Raw genomic sequence first — 22,790 nt, forward strand, 5'->3', positions numbered from 1 at the left:
GAAAAAGATAATTGAGAAATAATGGCCACTTTTTTCCGCAGTTGATAAAAACTATGAACTCCAAAGTCCAAGAAGCTAACCAAACCCCAAGCACACGAAATATGATGTAAACTGCGTCAAGACAACTATACTCACATAGCTCAAACCCAGTGATGAAGGGGAAAAAAGATCTTACAAGCAGCCAGAGGGGGAAAAAATGTTACATATAGACAATATAGAGCAACAAAGATACGAGTGACAGTGCTTTCTCATCAGAAACAAAGTAAAACAGGAGACAGTGGAGCAACATCTTTAAGTGCTGGATGGGGTGGGGTGCAGAACTGCCAACTTAGAATTCGAAACCAGGCAGGAAACACCTCTTTCCAAAACAAAGGTGAAATAAAGACTTTTTCAAAAATACAAAGGCAGAAAGAATTTATCAGAAACACATCTGCCTTTTCAGAAATGTTAAAACAGTCTTTCAGGTACAAAGAAAATGACACCAGATGAAGACATGGATTGATGAGGAGACACAAAGGCACAGGAAATGGTAACTACATGGGTAAATACATAAGATTTTGCTCTTATTTAAAACTATAAAATAATAAAAATGTTTTGTGGGGTTTATAATATACATACAAATAAAATGTACGATCATTGTAGAATTAAAGCTCAGAGAGGAGAGTTGGAACTATACTATTATACGGGACACTGTGTAATGTCACTTCGAGATAAACCATGATGTGTTAAAAATGGATACTATGAATTCTAAACCAGTCACTCACATAACAAAGCAAAGAGCTATAGTTTTAGCCAAAATGGAGATAAACTGTCTTTGTTCACTGATGACGTCTATGTAGAAAATCCAAAAGAATTAACTAAAAAACCTCCTGTAACTAAGTGATTATAGCTAGGTTGCAGAATATAGAGTAAACTTGCAAAAGTCAATTAGCACCTCCCAAAATGAAATAGTTGGGTAGAAATCCAACAGAATATGTTTAAGATCTATGTGTGGAAATCAACAAAACTATGATGAAAGTAATCAAAGGAATAGTAAATACATGGAAAGATATTCCACATTCATGGATCAAAGACTCAATATTGTCAAGATCTCAGTTTTTCCCAACTTGATTTATAGAGTCAATGCAATCAAAATCCAAATCCCAGAAGGTAATTTTGTGGACACTGGCAAACTGATCTTAAAGTTTATATGAAGTGACAAAAAGAACAACAACCCAGAACAGCCAACACAATCTTGAAGGAAAAGAACAAAGTCAATTCACAGTACCCGACTTCAAGACTTACTGAAAGCTACAGTAATCAAGACAGTGTAGTACTGGTGAAAGAACAGATAAAAAGACCAATGGAACAGAACAGAGGGCCCGGAAACAGATTCAGGCGAATACAGCCGACCAGCCTTTGACAAAGGGACAAAGGCGATACAATGGCGGAAAGACAGTCTTTTCAATAAAAGATGCTGGAACAGCTGGACATCCACATGCAAAAAAAAAAAAAAAATGCTTCTGGAAACAGACCTTACACGCTTCACAAAAATTAGACTAAAATGGTTCACATAAATGCAAAATGGAAAATTATACAGTTTCTGGAAGACAGTGTAAGAGAAAACCTAGATGGCCTTGGGCGCAGTGATGACTCTTAACATCCAGCAGCAAAGGCACTACCCATAGAAGAAAGAATTGCAAGCTGGAACCCATTGAAACTGAGAGCTCCTCTCTGCACCGTCAAGGGAATGAGAAGACAAACCTGGGAGAAAACATCTGCAAAACACATTATCTGGTAAAAGGCTCTTAACTAAAATATACGAAGGACTCTTGAACTCAATGATAAGAAAACAAAAAAACCAATTAAAAACGTGCAAAAGACCTGAGGAGACACCTCACCGAAGAAGATAAACAGATGGCAAGTAAGCATTAAAAAAATGCTCACCATTGTATGTCACTAGGGAGCTGCAGCTTAAAACAAGGTACAACTACATACCTGTTAAAATAACCAAATTCTAAAACACCAACAACACGAGACGGTAATGAGGACACGGAGCAACTGGAACTCCCGCTCGTCGCTGGTGGGAGTGCGAAACGGTGCAGTCACTTTGGAAGACCAGTTTGGTGGCTTCTATCCACACTATCCAGTAGTCATCTCTTTGCCATTTACCCAAATGGTTTGAAAACTTATGTTCAAAGGAAATAATGGATGTTTAAAGTGGCTTTATTCACAAGTGCCAAAACCTGGAAGTAACCAAGATGCCCTTTAGTAGGTGAATGGATAAATAAACCGTGGTACACCCAGACAATGGAATATTATTCAGCACTCATTAAAAAAAATAGAACTATCAAGCCATGAGAAGACATGGAGGAACCTTAAATGCACATCACTAAGTGAAAGAACTCAGTCTGAAAAGCTACACACTGTATGATTCCAACCACTTGACATTTTGGAAAAGGCAAAACTATGGAGACAATAAAAAGATCAGTAACTGTCAGGGGCTCAGGGTGAGATGAACAGGCTCTAAGAGCACAGAGCAGTCTTAGAGCACTGAAACCATCCTGTATGATACTCCAATGGTGGACAGTACACGTCTGTCAAAATCCATAGAATGAACCACCAAAAGTGAGCCTTGATGTAAGCATGGGCTTTGGGCAGTGCTCCAGTGTCAGTGCAGGTTCACCGACCGCAGCAAACGCACCACATCAAGGTGGGGTGTTGACAGTGGGGGGACTGTGCGGTGGGGGGCAGACAGGAACCCTCTGTACCTGCCACTTTATTTTGCTGTGAATCTAAAACTACTGTAAAAATAAAGCCTATTTTTAAAAAATGGAATCATAAAAATACTTAACGAATCCAAAAGAAGGCAGCAAAATAGGAAAATAGAACAAAGAACACTTGGAACAGTCAGAAAACAGAAGATCACAGACTTAAACTGAGTAATAAACACATTAAATGTTAATAGACTAAATGTAAATGGACCCAAATAGAAGGCAGAGACTGTCAGGATAAACACAAAATAAAACAAAACTCAACAAGACCCAAATATATGTTGCTTACAAGAAATGCACTTTAAATAGAAATGAATAGATAGGTTAAAACTGGAAGTGTGGAAGGCGGTACGTGATCACGAAGGAAAAGTGGCTGGCGTGGTCACGGCAATATCAGAGCAACTGATGCTATGAAGTTACGAACATTATTTCATAATTATTAAGGGATCAATTCATTAAAATGACTTAAGAATCCTAAACGTTTACGTACCTGTAAAACACGTAAATAAAATTTGTAAAGTAAGATCTGATACAGCTGCCAAGAGAAACAGCAAAATCCACAATTGTGGGTGCATATTTCCATATCCCTCTCTCAGTAACTGATACAAGTAAACAGAAAAGCAGCCTGGGCATAAGGACTTGAAAGACACTGTCAAACACTTTGACCTAGTTAACATTTCTAAGGCAAACTACCCAAACAGAATATACATTACTTTCAAGTGCACATGAAGTATTTATCAACGCAGACCATATTCGCAACTGTAAGTGTAAGAAGATTAACATCATACAAAGTATATTCTCTGACAACAACGATATTATATTAGCATTTAATAACAGAGAAGTCTGGAACATCCCTAAATATTTAGAAACTAAACAACACGCTTCCAAAAAAAACCCCTCAAGTCAAGAAAGAAATTAAATGGGAAGTTAGAACTTATTTTGAACTGAGCGAAAGTGAACACACAACATATCAAAATCTGTGATATGCCAATAAAGCAACGCTTACTGGGAAATTCACAGCACTAAACATCTACTAGAGAGAAGAAAAATCTCAAACTTATGATTTCGGCTCCTACACTAAGAAATGAGAAGCAAAAGAAAAATTAAATCCAAAGTAAAGAAAAAAAAAGAAAGGAAATAAACAGCAAAGTGGATCTCAATGAAACAGAAAACAGAAAATCGACAGAGAAAATCAATGAAACCAAAAGCTGGTTGTCTGAGAAGGCCCAGTAGAACTAGTAAACCTCCAGCCACACCGACCCAGAAAAAAGACGCAAATCATAATGTCAGAAATGAGAGGGGTGATACTGAGAAGACGAACCACCACCTACCATGTGATCCAGCAATCCACTTCCAGGCAGTGACACCAGATAAACGGAAGCACGCGTAGGACAGCTTCCAAAACCGGAAGCGAGCCCGTGTGCGCGGAGCGAGCGGATAAGGAGCAGGAGGTTCGGGCCTGCGACGGCGTGTTACTCAGCAGCAGAAAGGATGCACACACGTGTGGGAATCTCAAAACGGCTGTTCTGAGCAAAAGAAGTCAGGCACAGGGGTATACTACAGAGCGAGAATCCACTTGCGTAGAGCTCCAGGACGCGCAAACTAGCCCACGGTGACAGAGCAGACCAGGACGGGGAGGTGGGCGGGACGTCGGGGGCAGGAAGGCGGCATCACGGCGGAGCAAGAGGAAACTTGGGTGACGAGGGCGTCACCACTTTGTATGTTTGTCCAGATTTATCAGGTTGCACACTTTAGTTTAGTTGAGGTCCATGAGACCTCAACACACCTGCTAAAAATCCGGAGACTGAATCAATCAGGGCGCACCAGGGCCCCCTTTCATTACCAGCATCCAGAAAGGCCATGCCTCTTCCATGAAAAGGCACTGATGTGACGGGCAGAGAAGTACAGTCACGGCTGGGGGGACGTCCAGTCGCTGCTTAATTTGAATTTGAGGAGGAGAACTCTTGTTCCAAATGACTGAGCCGCTTCCCGTCTGTGTCACAGCAGAGAGGGCAGGGGAGGGCCCCGCTGGGCGCTCTGCAGTCACGAGAGTCTTCCGCCTCATCACAGCCCTGCCGCACCCGCCCTGAAGATGAGGACCTCGGCTCTGAGCTGACTTCCTTCCTGGGGTCTCACTGTCAATCCCCTAAACAGGAAAGGGCCTTGCTAAAAACTTCAACGTAAATGGATCAAGTCAAAGATGTTGACATGTTTGAGTTTTTTCTTACTCTTTATCAGGTTGATAGTTAGAAATTGGTGACAGCAGTTCCACTCCTGGGCATATATCTGAAGGGAACTCTAATTCAAAAAGACACCTGCACCCCAATATTCACAGCAGCACTATTTACAATAGCCAAGACATGGTAACAACCTAAATGTCCACTGACAGATGACTGGATAAAGAATTTGCGGTATATATACACAATGGAATACCACTCAGCAATAGAAAGAATGAAATAATGCCATTTGCAGCAACGTGGATGGACTTGGAGATTGTCATACTAAGTGAAGTAAGCCAGAAAGAGAAAGAAAAATACCATTATTGTATTTCTTATATGTGGAATCTAAAAAAAAAAAGGCAGAAATGAACTTATTTACAAAACAGACTTACAGACATAGAAAACAAACTCGGTTACTAGGCAGGGAAGGGTTTCTAAAAAGGGTTAAATTGGGAGTTCGAGATTTGGGAGATACTAACTACTGTATATAAAACAGATAAACAACAAGTTTCTACTGTAGAGCACAGAGAACTATATTCAGTATCTTGCAGTAACCTATAATGGAAAAGATATGATAATGAATACACGTGTATATATGTATGACCACAACACTATACTGTACACCAGAAATTGACACAACATTGTAAACCGACTATACTTTAATTAAAAAAAAAACTGGTGATTGCTTAATGTCCACTTTAAATTTATTTTTCAAATTAGCCTCATTGCATTTCAAGCTGTGACTCACACTTCCTTGTCCTGGATGGAGTGTACCTGCCTATTTGCACACGGTCCGGTTTCTGCCCAGGGACTGCTGCGTGTGGGCCGGGCCTGACGGGAAAGACACTTGATCCAAGGTGTGACTTGGAGCAACCTGGGACCTCATGGCTGGGCCTCAAGGTTTGCCTGGTAACATGGGGGTGACACTTCAATGCCACCTCGCTCCCACGGCTGCCATCAGCACATCAGCTGGGAGCGGAAGAGCTCCGGGAGGCACAGAGGGCTGCCCAGAAGTGAGAGGAGGACCCACCCCTGGTGGGCACTGACCCCCGTCCCCACAGGGTCTTCCTTTGCCACCAATCCGTGCCCAAGTACAGCAGAGGGCTAGACTCCGAGTCAGGAGGCCCAGTTCCAGCCAGCCCTGGCCCCCCAGCCGTGTGACCCCACAAGCCGCTCCCCATCCCTGAATGTGTTTCTGCTGTGTCCCACGGTGGTGACAGCAGTGTGATGGTGATGCCTGCGGGGGCACCAGACAGGCCTGCCTTCTAGATCACAGATGCAAGTGGCCCTCACAGGGCCTGGCGTGCAGAGGACCCTCCGCAATTCCCCTCCCTCCCCTCCCAGCCCCCCTGCACAGCCCCACACCCGGAGTGGCCCCTCTGCGCTGCAGGAGGGAGGGGAGGTGGGTTAATTTAAAATTTAACTTGCTTTCCTTTTCCCACAGGGAAAAGGAGTGGGAACAGGTTTCTAAAAATAGCCTGGCCTGTCAAAACTGTTAACCATCAGGCTGGGCAAAGACACGGGCTGCTGGGGAGGGAGCGGCGAGGCGCGGGGAGGACTCCCAGCTCTGGGCCTCCCGCTGCCAACACCTGCTGGGCTCCGCCGGCCAGCAGGCAGCCTGCAGTCCTGGGACCAAGACCTCCCCTTGGGGGAGGCCACCAGAACCTGCCACGGACACTTCCTGACATTGACCACGTGAGAGGTAATGGTGGGGGACCTCCCCTCTTTGTGTCAAATGCTTCCCCCAGGGCCTACCCGGCCCTGGGGCACATGTCCTCTCCCTGTCTGCCCAGCACAAACCTACAATGACCCCGTCTTCATCAGAGCAGAGTGAGGCTCCAAGAGGCTGGGGGCACACAGCTGGCCCGAGGCCAAGTCACTGAAAATCCAGCCTGTCTGTCTGGCCTGTGGTCTCTGGTGTTGATGCCCACCGTGTACCAGTGGAAATGTGATTTGGACTCCCCACACAGATTCTGGGGTGGCCTCCACGCACAGTGGTGGTGGCTGTGGACACTCCAGCCTGGGCCTGGGCTCCATCCACTACCCACCCTCCTTTCCAGGGAAAGAACAGACCTGGCAGAGAAGTGGGGGGTGGGGCAAGCTTCAAACCGCTGACCCCGGGGCCAGGGCTCATGGCCCACAGCCCTCGCCGGACACAAGGTCAGCCCATCATGTGTCTGAGCAGATTAACCCAGAAACTGCCCCCGGGCTGCCTGCCCTCCTGGGGGCTTCCAGATACGCTGAGCCCCAGGCTCTGTGAGGGACAAAACCAGATCCAGGGGCCCCTCTGCAACACTCTGCAGGTCAGACCAGCAGGGTTTAGAAGAAAAGTCCAAAGGAAGGGCGCGTTGTTTTAAAAAGAGCCAAAACACAAAACACTTCATTCTCTAACACGAGAAACTCTCCATACACAAAGGTGCAAATCAGTCATCAGAGTTAAGACGACAGTGAAGCTAAGATCATCAGCATGAATGTGAGTCCAAATATCATAAAATTATAAAAAGGCATCAGAAACACGAGGTCTGGAGCTCTTGGCTGGGAAAGTGTACCCCTCACTTAAGCACTGGTTCCCGACTCCCCCCCTTCTTTCCCCTCCAGGTGGGCATCCAGGCGGGTTGAGACCCACGGAGGGAGCACAGAGCCAGGACAGGACCTCAGGGGTGCCATGCCACCTTCGGAGAGCTGTGCTGCCGTGGGCGAGGTCACGGTCACGGTCACGGTCTCCCCTCCCCACCCCCAGGCTTGCTGGGCGCCCCGTGGAGGTGGCCGGGCCGTACAGCGGCCGCACCTGACCCACCTTCACACATTTGTTCAGACTTGGCCTCATCACCCGCAGGCTGCTTGAATTACAGCCCAGGTGAGCCACACTGGAAGGGCCATGCGTCTCGCTGAGGGCTTCCTGGTGTTGGGATGATGGCCCTGGAGCCAGGGCACCCAGACCTTCCCCTTCCCACCGTCCTGCCCTGGCCGGACGCAGCACATACTTCTGGCTGCTTGCTCACTGGTCTCCTGGGCTGGTATGAAAGGTAAGCACACCTTTGATTCTGCCCCAGAGCCAGGCAGGTGGTGGCCGGTGGGGGAGGTCAGCAAACTGAGAACCGGGTTAACGGCAGAGGACAGAAAGGTAGCCTTCCTGAGCCGGCGCTCATCCATTTTATTAAGGGCCCTCAACTGGAACGTTTGAAATCAGTAATCAGATTAAGGAGGGCTTCGCCTGCGGCCTGCTCCCTCCCCGCCCTCCCGCCCCACCCGGCTGCAGGCAGCACGCTTGGTGTGGCTCATCTTTCTCCGTAAGGGGGTTATTCGGGGCCTGGCCGGGCTGGGGAACATTACAACGTGTCGTTGCTGAACTGGGGCAGCAGGTGTTCGTCAGAGCATCTGTGGAAAGTGCTCGCAGCACAATCTCTGCATCAGGACACACACGGGCAAGGACACCGGGAAATTGAATCTTATTACTAATTAATGGCTTTAATGTCTATGATTAGGCCTCAAACACAGTCTATTTTCCCAAAGATAAGTTTAGCCCTGTTTGAACCAGGAACCCAAGTGCTCTGCTAACGCCGACGCCAGAGAGCTCAGCCCTGCTAATCAAATTCAGACGTTCTGAACCCACCGCCTACATTTTCCAAACTGTGACCTGAGGATAAATGACCCTGGGAGGCCTGCTTTGTTCTCCCGGAGGAGATGTGAAGCGGAGGGAGTGAAGGAGCAGGGGGCTGGGTGCAAAGGCTGGGAGCTGATGCTTGCTGGGTGTGACCTAGGAGCCAGGCCCGGCCAGCAAGGCACAGGGAGGCCGCGGCCTCCACCCTGGGGCTCAGGGCACTGGGAGGGCTCCAAAGGGCTTGGGGTACAGAGCAACAGTTCTAGACAAAAGGGGTGACCCTGACTCCCCCACTCGGCGACACTGATAATGTCTGGACATAGTTTTGGTTGTCACACCTGGGGGAAGGTGCCATTGGCATCCAGCGGGTAGAGGCCAGAGGGGCTGCTGGATGTCCTACTGTGCACAGGAGGCCAGCAAAGACGTATCCGGCCCCGTCCGTCCACAGGGCCGAGGTGGAGAGCCCCTGCTGCAGATGGACATGGGGCTTGGAGGGGAGCAAACAACACATCTTGGGGAGAAATGGGTCTCAGATCTTCCAGGGCTGCCCCTGCCAGTGCCTCCAGCTGGCCGGCCATGGGGCCCCACTACAGTCTACATGCACCACGCATACATGCGCTCACATGTGGGGTGTGCGGGGTTGTGTGTGTGTCTGTGTGTGCGTGCCTGTGGGAGAGCAAGGCCCCACCGGCCCCTGGAGCAGCGCAGAAGCCTGCTGGCAGGAGCCTGGGGGTGGGGCTTGAGAGGCAGGCCAGGGCCTGGCCACAGGGCCCTTGCCTATCCTGGGAAGACGCCCACTCCAGCCCCTGAAGGGAGCAAGTCCTCAGCACATCTGTACCCCCTTGGGAGGCAGCAGGAGCTCCGCGGATGCAGACCTGAGCGCCCTGCAGAGCTGGTGTCTGCAGGCCAGTGGGGGTGAGCCTCGGCCTGCACTGTCTCTGGGGCAAAGTGACACTGGTTGGACTTTAAACCCTATTTGTCCAGAGACGATAATCAACAGCAATCGAATAAAACCGTAATTCATAGGACAGCAAAGAGTGACCACGGGCCTCCTTGGGCCGTCATGTGTCGGGGGGACAGGAGCCAGGGGACGAGCTACCCCATAAAGCAGCTCCCTCCCACCTTGCCAGCTGAGTGACTCACAGGGTCTGGCTTTGCAGCGAGCTGCGCGCCCAGCCAGGGGTCCAAGGCATCCGGGCTGTCAGGGGCAGAGAAGCCAAGTTCAAAACCAGCCTGTGCCACCTACTAGGCTGTGTGCCCTGGGTGAGACACTTAACTTCTCTGAGGCTTGGTTTCCCCCCCTACTTAAAATGGGGTACAACCTCTACCTCCCAGGGGGGCTGTAAAGACTACAGGGGCTGAGGGTGTGGGGGACCAGCACAGAGGGAGCCTCTCATGGATGGTGGCTCTCCTGCAACTTGCCTGAGGGTCCCGAGCTGGTTCCAGGGCAGAGGAACTTTCTAAAGGCAAACCCAACTCTGCCAGGACTCTCCAAAGCTCCCCTTCCTGAACAGGACAGAGTCAAGTCCAGGTTCTGGCTCGCCCCTGATGCAGCTCTGCCCTCACCCAACTGTGCTGCACTGGCTTCCAGCCCCGCCCCTACTGCGTCCATCTGCGTGGCTCGCCCCTGCCACCCTCCCCCTCCAGCCCTGCACGCATCACCTGCCTCCGCCCGGGCAGCCCCCTCTCATTCGGCTGCTGCTCCCATCAGACTGGGTCCCCACACAGGATTCCTAGAGGGAAGAGACCGCACTCCCCCCCCCCCCGGGTCTACAGGCCTGTCTCATTGAGCCCACAGACCCCCCACTGGCAGGCTGGGCCCCTGAAGGCTGCGGGTGGCAGAGGGTCAGCTCATTTAGTGAGGCAGAGGTGAAGAGGAGGAAATTCAAGCTCTGAAGCCAAGGAGACCGGGACCCGTCCTGCTCAAGCAGCTCCAAACTGCAGCGACAGCAGGGTACCCTCTGGAGGTACAATCCAGGAGCTCACACTGGCTTGGTCCCCCACCTCGCCTGCACAGGGCACTATCCACAACCCACCTGTGGGCACTGTCATCCCCACCCCTCCCATTTTCCCCGGCTGCCCCCTACTTCCTCCCGCATGGCTCGTGGGACTCTCGCTGCCCAGGGAGGCCCCAAACGATCGCGTGACTCAGGCAGGGCTGCCCAAGGCGGCTGTCAGACAGGTGTACTGGGAAAGGAGGGTTCCAAGGGCAAACGGTGACACTCGTTACACAGGGAACAACCCGGAACCTCGACTGCACAGAAGGTCAGTGCGTCACCACAAGGGGCTTTCAGGGTGGGGGGAAGTGCGTCCCCCCCCAAACACAACTCTTCACTCCAGGCCCACCTGGGGGATGGGCTTTGGGAACCCAGGTGTGAACCCTGGCTGGTGACCAACGTGTTCGCCCCAGAAGCAGGACAAAGGCCCGGCTGTCCTCTCCGGCACTGTTCCTGGCACAGGGCCTGTGCTGTGCCCCCCCGCGGCCTGCAGACCGCACCTTCCTCCTCTGTGCTCACCCAGGACATGCTAGTGAGCAGGGCTGGGTGGACGCTACTTCCGCCTGGGGGCTCTTGTGGCTGAGCCTTGCAGGGTCTGGCAGGGACCGGTGCTAAATAAAGACATGCAGGCTGGCGGCAGCCTTGCGTCCCAAACAAGCAGCATCGATTGCTGGGAATTCATTGCACTTTAAAGCTGTTCATGTGTCAGAGGCTGTGCCCATCCTGAGGGTGGCCTGCCATCAGGCCCGCGGCCCGACAAAATGCATCCACCCCTTTCCTAAGCCTGGGTGAAGGCAGCAAGCGAACAGACAGACAGGGGCCCTACTTTGTGCTGAACACGTTTCACACCCTAGCTTCCTTAGTCCTCTCAGCTCCCTGGGAAGAAAGGACCGGCTGGGTTCTTGCGGAGAGACGTAAAAGGCTCCACTGACAGGCACAAAGGTTGACTCTCTGTGCCATGCTGGGCTCTTTATGCCAAGACTTGAGCCTGACCCAGGTCCCCACAGGCCGTGGTGAAACAGGGATGGGGGCCCAGGTGTCCTGGCGCCACCACAGAGCCTGCCCAATACTTGTAGCAGGAGAAAGGTCACTGCTGGGAAGTTGGGGAAACCAGATTGCCACCCTGCGTCGGCAGTGACCTCTCTGTGGGCCCTTCAACAAGACACCAGGCTTCTTCTGGACAGAGAGATCTCAAACGCTTCCTAGAAAACAGGGGAGTTGGCTAGATAATCCCCAGGGACCCTCCCAGCTTGAGCAGCCTGTTTTCAAGATCCAAACACAGCTTTCCCCTGGGGCTCACACGGCTTAATTGCCAGGCAATGCAGCTGATAGGATCTGTAATCAAGGCTGGGTAGGAGGCGTGCCGGAGGCGGTGGGAGAGGTGAAGTCACCATAAGTGGACGCTTTGAGCACTTACAACCAGCATTTAGCCTCTGAAAGCATCCTTTTCAATTATCTGAAGAATAATCCACGGCTAACCTGATACCCAGAGTATACAGCTGAAGTGTCAGGAAGTGATCAAAGTTCACGGTGCTCGCCCAGCCGGGGAGACGCGAGGCGTGGGAGGCAGACCTTTGGAATTGAAAACCAGCCAAGCACAAGCCAATTACCACCCTGAGATCGATCCACAAAATGGCACAGGGAGGGAACAGGGACCCTAGTGTGCGGGTGCTCAGGGACACTAGCCGTACTCAACGGCCACTGAACAAGAGCAGCTCGGGAGAAGGCGGCCAGGCTCAAAGTGCCGTCAGTAAGGACCTCAGCACCAGCAGGGTGGGCAGCGGGGGGGCCCTCAGGGCCCAGCCCTGCGCTGCCTCAGTGACGCTGGGGCCCAGGGACAGGAGTCGACTTCAGTCACCTGGTGGGTCTGTTCCGGCCCCGGGACCCCAATTCTGAGGTGCGTGCTCAGGAGCTGGGGACAGCCGTCATTCCCACTCTGTCCCCACCCTCCCCAGCCCAGCAGCCACTCCTCTCCCTTGTGTCTCTATGCATTTGCCCATTCTGCACATCTCACATAAACGGAGTCATGCAGCAGGTGAGCCTTCGTGCCTGGCCACTTTCAGTTAGCACGACACCCCCAGGGCGCGCCCGAGCTCAGCGCGGGCGAGTGTGACACTCCACTGCAGGCAGGATCCAAGTTTTAGTTACCAATTCTTCAGCTGATGGGCATTTGTGTTGTCTCCATTTTGGGCTATTATTAAAATGCTGCCATGAATATTTGTGTCTGAGTTTTGTGTGAACAGTCTTTCAGCTCTCCTGGGCATACGTATCTCGGAGTGGAACTGCTGGGTCACACGGTCATCTTATGTCTGACTTTTTGAGCGACTGCCAGACTGCTTTCCAAAGCAGCTGCACCACTGTCCATTCACACACACACAGCAGCGCGTGAGGGTTTCAACCTCCCCACATCACCACCGCCGCTAGCCATCCCAGCACGTGGGAAGTGGCATCTTACTGTGCTTTTGACTTGCATTTTTCCAATGACTAATGAATGATGTTGGTAATCTTTTCATGTGCTCGTCGGCCATTTGATTTCTCTTAGAAGAAATGTCTACTCAACTCCTTTGCTTATTTTAAAACTGAATTATTTGTCTTTTCATTGTTGAGTTGTGAGAGTTCTTTATATACTCTGGATACCAGTCCTTTATCAGATACATGATTTGCAAATATTTTCTTCCATTCCATGGGCTGTCTTTTCACTTTCTGGATGGTGTCTGTAAGAGCACCAAAGGTTTTAATTTTGATGAAGTGTAATTTCTGATTTTTGTTGTTACTGTTGTACTCTTGACATCATATCCAGGAAAAGATCGTCAAATCCAAAGTCATGAAGACTTATCCTTATGTTTTCTTCTAAGCATTTTATGGTTTTAGCTTTTATATTTAGGTATTTGATTCATCTGGAATTAATTTTTACATATGGTGTGAGGCAGGGGTCCAATTTCATTCTTTTGCTTATGGACGCCCAGTTGTTCCAGGGACATTTGTTGAAATGTTGACTCTTGAACAACATGAATTTAAATTGGGCTGGTCCACACATATGTGGGTTGTTTTCAATAAATAGGTACTCATGGTACCACACACCCTGAGGCTGGCTGAATCTGCAGACGTGGAACGAGGATACGAAGGGCTGTCTACGAAGTTACACAGTGGTTTCAGCTGTGCAGGGGGTGGGCACCCCAACCCTCATGTTGTTCAGGGGTCAACTATACTATTCATTCTTTACTGAACTGTCTTGGCACGCTTGCTGAAAATCAGTTCATTAATGTGAAGGTTTACTTCTGGATGCTCAGTTTTATTTTGTTGATCTATATGCCCATCCTTATGCCAGGACCACCTTGTCTTGATTACTGTAACTTTGTAATAAGTTTGAAATTGGGGATTGTGAGTTATTCAACTTTGTTCTTTTTTTTTTTTTTTTTCCAGGATTATTTTGGCTTTTCTGGTTCCCCTGAATTTGAATTCTAGGATCAACCTGTCAATTTCTGCCACAAAACCAGCTGGGATTTTAATAGGGATTGTGTTGAATCTGTAGATCAACTTGGAGAGTGCTGATCTTAACAAAATTCAGTCTTCCAATCCTTGAACAAAGAATTTCTTTCTATTTATTTAGATTTTTTAACACTAATTTCTTGCAAGGATGTTTTGAAATTTTCAGCATGCATGTCACGCTCTTCTTATGTTGGGTTTATTCCTAGGAATTTTATTCTTTTTGCTGCTATTGTAGATGGAGTTGTGTTCTTAATTTCATTCTGGGGTTGTTCATAGCTAATGTAGAGAAATATAATTGATATACCAATCTTCATGGGAACAGAGACTTTTAATCAGAGATAGGATTTAGAAATACTGCCTTATCATCCTACAGAGAGCTTCTGGAGATAATGGAGACGCAGAAGACCAGGAGAAGGCTGCTGAGCCAACCCAGGAGGAGACGACAACCAGAACTCTAGTGATGGATGCTTCTGATTATTTGTTTGGTTTTTTTCCAAAGAGAGGGGCGGTAGGGAGGTCTGGGGGTGTGGCTATATCAGGATCTGTGCTCTGAAGGGGTCAACTCTGGAAAGGGGGTAACTGAATCCGATCCACTGGAGATTGTGTGAGCTGGTGCTCCGGTGGTCATCCTCTGAAACCCTGGATCCTGGCCATCACTTCAGTAAGTCCGGATGGAAACATGGAGCGGGACCCAGGCAATGCTGCTCGGAGAGCTTCCTGGGGCTGCTTTAACAAATCACCACCAACCAAGGGGCTGAAAACAACAGAGACTCATTCTCTTATGTTTTTGAGCCAGGAGTCTGAAACCAGTACCGCTGGGCTGAAATCCAGGTGTTGGCAGGGCCACACTCTGTTCCTTGTTTTTCCTAGCTTTTGGTGGCTGCTGGCCTTCCTCGGCTTGTAGCCACATGGCTCCACCCTCTCTCCTCCTCCCCTGTGTGTCGTATCTTCTCTGGCCTTTCTAACAATACATGTGACTGCATGAAGGGCCCAGGCATATTGTCCAGGATAATCTCAGGCTCCTTAACTTCGGCACATCTACAGAGACCCTTTCTAGCCATGTGTTGTCACATTCTTCAGTTCCCAGGGATAAAGAGCCCTGACCCCTTCCTTGCGTGAAGTGAGAGATGCCGGCCGTTCCCAGGCCCCGCGGAGCTCCTGCCCGAGGGAGGCTTCCGCTGTGAGCCAACGTGCAGGCCCCGCAGGGGCCCCAGACTTGCAGCGACAAAGTGGGAGAGCAGGGCCCGGGAGGCTGCTGGCCGGGGGAGCTGCCCACCCCACCTCGCTCAGCCCACCTGGCTCTGTGCAGGAGGGCGGTGGGTCCCCTCCTCCTGGGAGGGCTGTTAGGGAGGACCACACAGCCTTGCGACTCTTCCAGACCCTTAGCACCACTGGCTGAGGGCCTTCCAGATGCACGTGCCAGGCTTGGGCTCAGCTGGAGGCCGAGGGACGTGAGAAGCCAGGGGTTGGGGTCTGTTTCCCAAGCTGGGAGCCACAAATTCAAGCGTGCGGCCCCAGGCGCCACTGTGCATCCTGCCACCTGCCTGACTCTGCCGCCACCCATCTGTGGGCAGACAGTGGGCTCCGGAGGGCGGAGGTGCGCCTGGCTGCTCACTGCCCTGGCCCTGGCAGGCAGTGAGTATTTAAGATATGTCAGAAGAATGAATTAAACGAACCGATGACAAGAACAGAAAATGAATTTGCTCTCCGTACATCGCGGACACACGCAGGGAGCGGCTCTCAGTCGGGGTCGGCTCCTCGGCTGGAGGACGACGGCATGATTTACTACTGAAACGAAAGTTTAGTGTGTCATTATTTTCGTTGAGAGAATAAAGCATAAAAGGGATGGAGGATTTGATGAGCTGTCAGATAATTAAGCCTCACATTTAAAAATCATGTCATCACGTCTCTGAGAGGCCGGAGAAGCAGCAGGACCAGGAGGAGGGGCCCCTGCTCACCGTGGGGGTGGACGCAAGGGTGGGGCAGGGCTCCTCCCCCCGCCAGCTGCGCCCCAGCCAGCCCCTTCCCTCCCTGGGCCTCAGCTGCTCTCGTCACACGGGGACAGGCCCTTCCCCTGGCCCAGCCTTGGCCCTCGTGGGTACGGAATCTGCAGGCAGCCTAAGCCCCAGCCTCTGGAAGCAGGTCTGCGGGAGCTGTGCAGTCGCCCTCGAGCAAGGCTGGTGCCAAGTCGGCCTGGAATCATCCAGACAACTAACAAACAGGGCCACCGGCCGTCTGCTGCTTACATGTACATCAACATCCAGCGCACGGTGTTTCGTCAGCTAAGAAGTGGGCACTCGATAAACGTCTGCTAAGCTGCGTGTGGACTAAGGTGGAAGCAACCCAGGTGTCCACAGAAGGACGGATGGACAAAGTGTGGCGTAGCCGCACAGGGGAATGTCGTTCAGCCTCAAAAGGGAAGGAAATCCTGACACAGACCAGGACGGGATGAAACGAAGGACAGATACTGCGGGATTCCACGTACACCACGTCCCTGAAGTAGTCACAGGCACAGAAACAGGAAGTAGGATGGGGGTCACCAAGGGCTGGGCGGCGGGGAATGGGGCCAGTTTCAATGTTATTACATGAAAAAGTTCTGGAGCTGGATGGTGGTGATGGTTGCACAAACATGTGAATAGACTTAAAGCCACAGAACTGTATGCTTAAAGATGGTCACGATGATACATTTATGTTATGTATATATTTCGCCACAATAAAAAAGAAGAGAGGAAAAAAGCCAAAACCCCAAAACCAGATGTGTGTGTCCCGTAGGGAGCTGCAAGCACAGTGGACGGAGCCAGACCCTGGGGACGGTGGCGGTCTGCCCCTCCTGCCCGCCCGCCCCTGCTCCGTGCTGGGTCCGGAGGCCCCGAGGTCGAGGGTCAGGACGTCCTGCACAAACACAGGCTGCATCTGGCTGCACACCAGACACTGTTCTAGGTGCTGGGGGTGCAAGTTAACGACAGGCAACACCAAACTGGACAGCATTGTCCTCATTACAGCAGAGATGAGAGAGAGGGGAAAGGGACAAACCGCCACGACAACTTGACAGATGCCCCGTGGGCCCACCGCGCGTGGACGCAGCTCTCGGCACCGGGCCAAACCACCAGCTCTGCACCGCCGCTGCGCCCCGGCTCCCGATTCTGGCTCGCAGACTCTGGGGCCGGTGTGCAAAGGAGAACCCAAGTGGGCTTCGGTCCCCCCAGCAGAAGAGAGGAGGCAGGCCCACTCTGGGGGGACACAGAGTCTGTGCGGCGCTGAGCTCCACCGCAGATGAGTCAAGCGAGACTTCACGCAGGTGGCCTCGAACAGGCGGCTGGATGGTCTAGGCTCTGGATGCTCTCTCAGGGACACAGGACCTGGGCTGTCCTGGCTGTCCTGGCTGGCCGGCTAATGAAGAAGCCGTAAGAGGCAGACACATAACCAACAGCACGCGGCCCGGTGGCCGGGACAGAAGGAGCACGTGGACACTGTGACGGGGCGGAGGCCCTTCCGCGGTGCGTCCTCCCACCCTGGCCCGGCGTGCCCACCGTCAGGTGGTGGAGGCGGGGCGGGCCAGCGCTGTGAGCTGTGACGGCTCCGTGTGAAGGGCTGGAGTCGGCGTCCTGGCCAGACAGCACCACGACGTCAGGGGGTCAGGTCTCCAACCTCACGGCCGTGCGGGACCAGCCAGGAATCCACGCTGACCCCCCCATCAGTGGTGCTGTGTCACTGCCTTCCCTCAGGTCTATTCTGTATCCCGAAACCTCTCAAGCTAAGAAACAGGATTTGGGGGCCTGCAAATAGGAGTGGGCAGTTCCGCTTTTGAACAGCAGCATCTCAGGCCTCCCAACCCAGCACTGGGCTGCAGAAGCCACCAGGGAGCCCCAGAGGCTCACAGACGTGCCTCGTGGACACCCTGACACTGCGCCCTGGGCCCCTGCTCTGACCCCGTGTCCCACAATCTGGCTGAGACCCAGGCAGGTGTGCGGATTCTCCCACCCGGCACAGATGCACAGCCACCTGGCTCATCTCCAGGAAAGGGGGACGCCCTCCTGCTGGGCTCCAGGCACACCTCCCGTTAGCCAGCCCTGGCTAAGGCTTTAGGGCTTCACGGGACCAGTGGGCAGGGGGTCAGCTCTCGGGGAGGGGTGGAGGGGCACAGAGAGGGGGCCTGTGTTGGGGAAGAGGGTCCCTCAGTGATGTGAGACCCTGGTCACGTGAGGGGCAGCACGCTGGGCAAGAAGTTGTGGTATATTTCTACAATGAAATACTACTCAACCATAAAAATAGCAAAATAACGCCATTTGCAGCAACATGGATGAACCTGGAGATTGTCATTCTAAGTGAACTAAGCCAAAAAGAGAGAGAAAAATACCATATGTCATCACTCATGTGTGGACTCTAAACAAAAAAAAAGACAAATGAACTTATTTACAAAATACATAGAAAACACACTTACGGTTATGGCGGGGGAAGCGGGGTAGGAAGAAATAAATTGAGAGTAAAAAATAAAATAAAATAAATAAATGGAATCAGAAAATATGTAACTTTTTATGTCTGGCTTCTTTCACTTTGCATGATACGGTAAACACCCCTCTGCACTTCAGCACATATCAGCACTCCATTCCTTTTAACGGCCGAGCAATATTCCATCGCACAGAAAGACCCTGTGTCACTGAGTCATCAGCTGGTGGACGGCTCGCTTGGCTGTTTCCACCCTCAGCTGTCACGGCTCACACTGCCATGAACGACTGCGCGTGGGTTTGCCTGTTCCTTCACGTGTTTTAATGTCTCTTCGCTGAGGAGAGGATGTGCCTGTTTTAGGCCCTGTGCTCCTGTAATTCCCTAGGTCAAAACAAGGATATGTCCATGTATGACTGAAAAATTGTGCTGAACACTGGAATTTGACACAACATTGTAAAATGATTACAAATCAATAAAAAATGTTAAAAAAAATAAAACAAGGATAAATTGGTACAGACGATAATGTTTCATCACTGGAAACGTCTAACTCGATAGCCCTTCCGAGGACAGGGGAACAAAGCCAAGCCCAGATAATCTTCTTTACTTGCCCCACTTAGCATCTGCCCCCAAAGCAAACAAGTGTTACCTCGAATTGCACATAAGCTGCTTCTAAAATTGACTTTCCAGTACAGCCTTGTCCAAAGGCGGACTCAGCTGTCTGCCCCGATTGCATCAGCAACATTTGGACTAAACTTGCACGGGGACAGGAGTGGAGCCATCCTGTGAGTGTGGCTAAAGGTCGGCCGGGGCGGGGCGGGAGGCGGAGCCCGGAAGTGGCGCTGAGCTTCCCGAGGGCCGCCTGGTGACTTCCTGCTCTAGAAGGGGGGCGGGCTGTGAAACCGCTCAGTGTGAGGAGACAGGCGGTGGTGATCTCGCTGGGGAACGAATCCTGGGTCGTCGCCTTATACTTCAGTCTCTTTGCCACTGTGACACCCTTCGACTATCTGGGGCAAGTCTGAGTTCACCAGCCAGCATCCAGGGTCCTCACCAACCAGCCTGCCTGCAGTTCCAGCCCTGTCCTTCCTCATTTCCCCACTGGGGGCTCCAATCTCTGCCACCCGAGTCCCTAAACAACAGCAGCACCGCCCCGGCCAGCACCCTCACACCTGTAACCACCACAGACACCTGCACACGCCGGCAGGCAGGACTGCCCCCCACCGCCAACCACCGCAGAGCCACAGACAACCAGCCAACACCCTACTGCCTGCCCGAGGCTGACACAGTGCCTTCCCGAGCGGACCCTGCTGAACATCCTTCAATTCCTCCCACCCGCCCCGCCCCCCGCCTGGCCCCCAGCTCCCCCACGTGCTCCCAGAGCAGCCGCTGCTGCAAATGCACCTGGTACCTGAGCACACCTGCCTTGGGGGCAGAGTCACTGGGGTCATGGGAAGACAGGGGTGACGGGAGGGTCTGTGCAGACGGGCAGAGGCACACATGCAACTGTCTGTTGCCTCCTGAAACCCAAAGAAAGGACAGCGATGGGACAGACGAGTCCTGCAACCGCGAGGAAAGAGGCAACGACAGCTGTGGGAAGAGGGCAGGTCATCCTGGGAGCAGGTGAGGGGCCACGACAGAGCACAGGTGCCAAGCACAAAGCAGTAGCTGCCAAAGGCGGGGGGGGAGGGGTAGGGGTCAGGACGTCCAGTGCAGGGAGGGATGGGCACAGAGTGTCCAGTGAACAAGACAGAAGGATGACACAACCCAAAGCCCAGAGGCAGGGATGCTGGCACTGGCAGTTGACAGAGTTCAGGAATTTGATGAGTTGGTTGACATCGGCCGAAATGGGCCTCCACTGGAGGAGTGTTTACATCTCAAAACCTGGCAAACCCTACAACCACAGCTTTCTCCCATCTCCCTCCCCAGGGAGCTGGCTGCTGAACACTTACCAGCACACCACTGCTTAAATACTCCCTCCCATAAATGGCCTGGAGTAACCAGACCTCAGTCTGGCAGGATAGAAGTTGTATTTTTGGCAGAACTTGAGCCAGGGAGCCTCTGGACTCAAGATTCCACAAAGTCTAGACCTGAATGACGGAGAGCAATGCCCCCTTCTCTGATCTGGCTCCTGGATGCTGGCAGCAAGGTCCACGGCCCTCATCAGGAGACAACAGTCCAGAGGAAAGACCTAAAGATCGCGATGGCTGGAGGGGCTCGCAGTGAGCTGGACAGCCCAGGCCATTCAGACCTCAAGCTTCCCACCAGCTTTGACAGAAAAGTCAAGCCGAGGGGCCCAGTAATTCGAGGAGAACCTTGAAAGATGAAATCAATCAGGAGAAATAAAAAAGAAGAAAAAGAGGAAGAAACAACTCAGAGAACAAAGGAACTTGGAAGAAAAATGTAATTAATGTTTTCAGGGAGATAGGATAGTCCATTCATGAAAAAAAGAACAAACAATACAAAAAGGAACAATCAGAGAGTAACAGAGAACTCTCAGAAATGAAAAATGTAATAGGAAAAATTAAAGAAACTTAGTGCACAGACTGGAATTAAAATTGAGGAAGCTTCCTAGGAAGCAGGAAAAAAAAATTCTAAAAGATAGAAAATGGGAGAGAAAAAAAAATCAAAGGACCAGTCAAGGGGTCCAACTTTCAATTAGCAAGCATTCCAGAAGAGAAAACAGAGGACACAGAAGCACCCTACGGAGGCAGGGAGAATGGCAGCTGGAGGCCCACAGACGGCGTCTAATGCCGGAGAACCAGGAGACGGGGTGTGTGGGCCCGGCGTACTTTCTAGGTGAACACCTGAAGACACGGCTGAGCGTCCGCAGACGTGCTCCAAGGTCAGGCCCCAGCGGCTGCTGGCTCTCATCACAGGCCGTGGGCAGGAACTGGCTCTTTTAGTCACCTATACAGTACTTTGAACGAGAAAGTTTTTACAAAACCCTCAGAAGACAACGTTAATGAATGAAGATAGAAGCTTCCAACCCCAGATCCTGTGCAGATGGGCAGAGTGTCTTCCCGACCCCAGAAGAACAACCGGATCAGAGCCAGGGTCTGGATCCTTAAGGGAGCTTTGCCCCGGGGCACCTGCTGTTGCTGGTCTGAAGTTCAGTTTCCTTGGCTGTGGGATGGGCCAGAACCAGCTCCCTTACCCGCGAGTCGGGAGGAGTAAGGCGTGAAGCAGGGCGGCCCGCGTGACTGGCTGCACAGACACTTCTCAGGTGGTCCTGCTGCATTAGAGCGGGCTCCTGGGGGCTCCCCAATCCTGACCTGCCTCTGGCCATCTTCTCAGCTCCTGTCCCCACCTCCATTGTCCAGAACAAGCGGAGTGCAGCTTGGTGAGGACAGGAAAGCAGGAGGATGTGGGCCTCGCACTGATGAGATCTCACACCTGTTTGACCTTGAGTAAGTCAACATTGGAGTCTCAGTTTTCTCTGGGCAGGATCTGTCACAATCATGCACCCACTGGGGGGCTGGTGGGAGGACAGAGGGGCAGAAGGGTGAGTGCCGTCCAGGTCTCTCCCCGGCTCAGGGTCCCAGTCAAGACCCTCCTTTCCCCACGGTGCTCCCAGCAGAGCACGGGGCAGGACAGGAAACGAGCCCCGCGGGCCCAGGCTTGGAGGGGACCAAGAGCTGCCCAGCCATCACGGCGGCACCGGTGGGGAGAAGCCAACAGCCCGCACGGGTCTGCAGAGCCTCCCCCGAGCCCTGCACTGCTCAGGGCTGGTAGGACCTTGGCTCCCTGGGGGCTGCTCTGGGGCCCAAGAGTGAATCCAACATCACAGACCCCAAGGGGCCCACAGCAGCACAACACAGAGCCAACGAGGACCACACGGTGGAAGTGCCCGGGGAAGAGGGCTGCAGAAGGAACTGTGCAACACGGGGAGGGACAGCTCGACAGAGCTGCGGAGAGGTCACAGAGGATGCTTGGGGGAGATGACACCAGAGTCCAGCCTAGGGCAAGCTGACCCCCAAACTGCCTCCACCTCCTGAGCGTGAAACCCAGCAAAGAAGAATCACGTTCCGCCAGCAGCCCCCGTAGCTGTTTGGTGCCACCTGACGTCTCCGGGCTCCACGAGGCCTGGGTGTGCGGCCAGGGGTCAATGGTGAGGTCAGACCCAGCCGAAGCCTGGCAGCTGAGCGGTTTCCATGCCAACGGCCTTCCCGGTAGAGACAGGAAGACCAGGACCAAGAACGCTGAGCCGGGGGCAGCTGGCTGCTCAGAACCCCTCAGGCTGCTGGGAGGAGAGTGAGGCTGACCCCACCTGGAAGGGCAGGAGGCGGTC

The 22,790-nt window shown here is 52.1% G+C and overlaps 1 protein-coding gene and 1 long non-coding RNA gene across 4 annotated transcripts in view; one reads left to right on the forward strand and one right to left on the reverse strand.

Annotated features, from left to right (window-relative positions):
- Window positions 1-22,790, reverse strand: part of TRAPPC9 (trafficking protein particle complex subunit 9) — a 404,238-nt gene that overhangs the window by 25,795 nt on the left and 355,653 nt on the right. The gene's annotated exons all lie outside the window — the stretch shown is intronic.
- Window positions 5,020-16,849, forward strand: LOC141575053 (uncharacterized). Its single transcript, XR_012502324.1, has 3 exons — window positions 5,020-6,674; window positions 7,571-7,998; window positions 13,994-16,849. It is a non-coding gene; the product is annotated as an uncharacterized LOC141575053 (long non-coding RNA).

This window comes from Camelus bactrianus, chromosome 25 (assembly GCF_048773025.1).
Source record: "Camelus bactrianus isolate YW-2024 breed Bactrian camel chromosome 25, ASM4877302v1, whole genome shotgun sequence".
NCBI lineage: Eukaryota > Metazoa > Chordata > Mammalia > Artiodactyla > Camelidae > Camelus > Camelus bactrianus.